Source organism: Amia ocellicauda, unplaced genomic scaffold, assembly GCF_036373705.1.
Source record: "Amia ocellicauda isolate fAmiCal2 unplaced genomic scaffold, fAmiCal2.hap1 HAP1_SCAFFOLD_30, whole genome shotgun sequence".
Classification (NCBI taxonomy): Eukaryota; Metazoa; Chordata; class Actinopteri; order Amiiformes; family Amiidae; genus Amia; species Amia ocellicauda.
Window position 1 is genome coordinate 826,673 of NW_027102865.1, and position 4,445 is coordinate 831,117.

The following is a 4,445-nucleotide window of genomic DNA, read 5'->3' on the forward strand; positions in this document are numbered from 1 at the left end:
TGTACATCTCTTCTGCAAAAATGGTGCCCTCACAGATGTGCGAGTTACATGACAGACAGACAGACAGACACTCACACACACTGTCACACCCACACACACACTTTCACAGAGAGACATATACACACACACACACACACACACACACACACTTTCACACAGAGACAGGCACACACACGTACAGACACACACACTAACTTTCACACAGAGACAGACACACACACACACACACACACACACACATACATACATACATATGGAATAGAAACAATACTTTTATAAATCACAATAAGATGTAATAAAGTACAGAAAAACTAAATGTAAGAAAATGTGATCTTTAATACACACAAATATGTATGGCTGGTCGGATGCGTCTTGGACTCGGGTTCCTCTTCATTACGTATAACGCTTTTGCCTTTTGCTAAAGCTTTCCGTGGAGGGGATCGTGGGTGAGTTTGTACCATTCTTGGGGGGCTCTGCCTTGTTGGGGCGGAGCTGTGATCCAGGTGAACAGCAGATCGGGCATAGGTGGGCATGTGGGCAGAGGAGTAGGAAGGCCGGTCAAGCAAATAAGCTTGCTAAGGTACGCAGCAGCAGCAAGCAGCCCCCCCATCCAGCCAGCCAGCCAGTCTGGCTGGCAGTGACTGAGTGGTTGACAGACGGCAAGCAACGGAATGTACGTGCTCTGTGATGTCATAGCAGTCAGCTGAGAGAGGCTCGTGATGTCATCGCTGAGCTGGCTGGCTGGCTGGCTCTGTGTGTGTGTGTGTCTGTGTCTGTCTGTTTTTCTGTTTGTCAGTCTGTCTGTCTGTCTCTCTCTCTCTCTCTCTCTCTCTCCCTCTCAATTCAATTCATTTGTATTGTCAAAGCAATTGGACATACATACATACATACATACATATATGTAGCGTAAGGTACACTTATACATTTCAATTAAAGAAGTGAATTCATAGTATCACCTTATCACGAATCCTGGAGTCTTGTAGAACTCAATTTCTGTAATAATTGGACGCAGACACCAATTCCAAAGATATAAATTGTCAAATTTATTTAAAAACAAAGACTAAATGTAGCACTACACTAATTATACAAAAGGGAAAAACTAATTAAAATTCAACTCTAGATCAACAAATCAAAGACAAATCACTTCCGTGACCAAATCAAAGACCATGGGATCACATAGGATAACACACAAATCGTTAAACAAAAAAGGTTATAAACACATTGACTACAATACCGGTTAGTAATTCTAGGAATCACTAAGAAACAGTTGAAAGTGCTAAATTGCAGTTTCAGAAGATGAAAAAAAACTGTAACAGATGGGATATGTAGTACTTTATGCTCGAGTGGTCTATGCGATTACACCCTGTTGGTGTTATTAAGAACGCCAAGTACCAGAATGCAGAGCGGGACTGTTTTTTGTGCCGTGACTTGTCGGGGGAAAAAGGCGCAGAAAAAACGGACGAGAAGGTGAAGGTAGTATGGCGGTGATGCACGCGTTGGTGAAGTGGGAAAGCGGGGTCGACAAAGACTCTTACAGCGTGATTCCCACTGCTTGCTTTCGCAATTTTGATTTATTCAGCATTGCTGATGATGACGAAGAGACGACTCGAAACTTCAGAGCAGAGTGGAGAGACACGAACAAACCTCCAAAAGGTGGATGGCCTGTCCATGAAGCGCAGATCATTATGACTGGTAACAATGTTTATTTAAAAAAAAAACATTAAAGTCTTTACATGCTATTTGATATATACAATCACAGTATATTTGAAATGAATGTTTAAGTTATTAATGTGTTGTACTTCTAACATACTCTTATAACATGGTAGGTGGTGGTGAGGGCGCTAAAAACTCGTCATACTTGACTGGCATTTGTAAGAACGATTTATTGTGTGTTGTGCTTTACAATAAAATCCCCCAAATCACAAAATAAATTAAACCAGATATAATTTAACTTCAGTTTTGATTCAGTGTTGGCTGTTCATCTTAATTTGTATGGTCAAAGCACAGTATTTTTATGACAAATAAATATAATCCCCAAATATCTGTGGACATAATGCAGGGTTTTATTTATTTTATTTTTATTTTAGGAAAAGAAGGCGAACTAAGAAGAAAACTTAATGACCTAACAAAAATGCCCTGTCCTAAAATGAAGAGAGTACCTAAACCAAACAAAAAACTTCAAATTTCAGATGATAGTGACCTTGATGAACCACAGTTACCGGTGAGATAATTACTGCAAATATTAAATAAATGTATTGCAGGATTGTTTTTTTTTAATCATATTCATATATATATATATTTTCATTTTAAACTCTTTTCCTCTCTGAATACAGCACAAAATAAGAAAGAAAACCGATGGAGCTTCAAGAATTAGATCCCGTCATATTCTACAGACATTTAAAGAGTCCAGTGAAGTTGAGCTACAGCAAAACGTTAAGCAGCTCGAAAAGGAAAACACAAGACTTAAAAATGAAAACCAATGTCTTCGAAACCGTATGGTTGATGGTAAGTTTTTTTATTTATAGCAAATAATTCCTTACCTTGATAAATGTTATTCTTCAGTAATTTAGATTCCAGAGTAATGTATTATAGTTGATCATACTGAAGTAATCTAGAACCACAATACAGACTCTTAATGTGCACTGTCTAATAGTTTAATAATACTGATTATTAAATAAAGTTTTTCAACATAACTTCATAATGCTACATTAATGACTATATGCATTACATTAGACCTGGTAATTCTTGTATTTTATCTCTTTTATTTTTTTCGTAGCTAATGTTAATGACCCACAAAAAGGTCAGTTTGCCAATAACATAGAGCAAGTCTCTCAAGTATAATTGCAGGCATTGATGGTTTTGTTTTCACTTTGTATTAAATATATTACTAGAAATGATTATCATTTAATACTAAGGTTTTTTTCTCCAGAGATTCCAGACCTTTTGGACAATCTGAAAAAAATTGTAACAAAAGCCACATTGATCAGCAATGAAGACAAAAGTGTGTCACCATCAAGTGGTTCTGACAGCCCCACAGCAAATTGTTCTGAATCTGACAAAGAATCACCAAAACAGGTATAACACTCTTGGTCTACAATATTACAAAGACAAGGTAAAAATATATATATTGAAAACAAATATTGGTTGTAAACAATCTAATGATGCTACATTATCAGTTATATTCATAGTTATAGTTGATAATAAGAATGTAATTGAATTATGGGTGTCACAGATTCACTGACTTTATTATGTCTGTAAATTAATAAACTTAGAATTGAGACATACTGTGGTCTTTAATAACACATTTCTGTAACAAAATCACAGCCTTACTGATAATGTATTCCACTTAACATAATATAAGAATAGTTTGGGGATAAACTTGTTTTTTATTTACCATTGTCTTTTAGGTGGAAATATTCCCAGGCACTGGAGTTTACATTGACAAACTGTCCTGGATCCTTGCAGAGAGGTGCAGCACGAATACGTCATATGCAAGAACCCTGACGGTTGCTGTCTTTGACTTTCCAACATTATTAAAGAGCAATCTTCGTGGTGGTGGCAGCAAGAGAGATCCAACTTCGGAGAAAAAGACACCTCTGGATCGCTTAAAGGTGGAAGCCATATATGGTATGTAAATGCTGTTGTACAAAATTTCTAACTCTCCTTTTTAACTGTATAGAACACAAAGGGTTAGCATTTGAAATGTTCCTTTGGCCTTTGTTTTAGTTTCAGAGACTAGAGTTAATTTATTAATAAATAATAATACCTTACATGTAGCAGCTGGAAAGATCCCAAAGTGCTCTACAGACTCACTTCACCCACCACCCTCTGGGGTGCAGCCATTTTGTACCAGCAGATTACTACACAGCAGTAAAGGTGGAGTCATAACAAATTTGTTAGACCTGATTGAGGGAAGCCTGACTTAGAATTCAGCCACGTCACTCTTTCAACAACACCTTGTAAATCACCTTGGATTAATGCTTCAGACATATTAATACATAATAATAATGAATAGTGCCATGGGATCCTTGACAATATAAACTTTCATGTCTCATTTAAATTTGACTTTTGAGCAAATACTTCACATTTCAGTCCAGTTGTGCCACATCAATGTAATGCTTAAGCAAGGTATTAATGGAGAAAAGACTGCCTTTGCATAGCTGCTTCGCCAAGTACAGATTTTACTATGAACTAGTGTAAGACAAGTTTAAGAGCATACACCAAAACGTTTAAATACACCCACACACAAAAATGTTGATTTACTGTGGCAATATGTAACTAATGAACCCTTCTCAAAGATATGTGGTATGTTTATTAAAAGATTTTTATATATCTATGTGCAAGTCATTAAATCTATGTGATACATGTTTTTTAGGGGCTACCTTGAAAAAATTGCCCAGTACCCCAAAGAGTGTAATTGGTGGTGCAATTAACAGCAAGATAAA

The 4,445-nt window shown here is 36.6% G+C and overlaps 1 non-coding gene across 1 annotated transcript; it reads left to right on the forward strand.

The window, feature by feature from the left end:
• The first annotated feature begins 374 nt into the window (after window positions 1–374).
• LOC136729257 (U5 spliceosomal RNA) lies at window positions 375–489 on the forward strand. Its single transcript, XR_010808871.1, has one exon. It is a non-coding gene; the product is annotated as a U5 spliceosomal RNA (small nuclear RNA).
• Window positions 490–4,445: the final 3,956 nt, after the last annotated feature.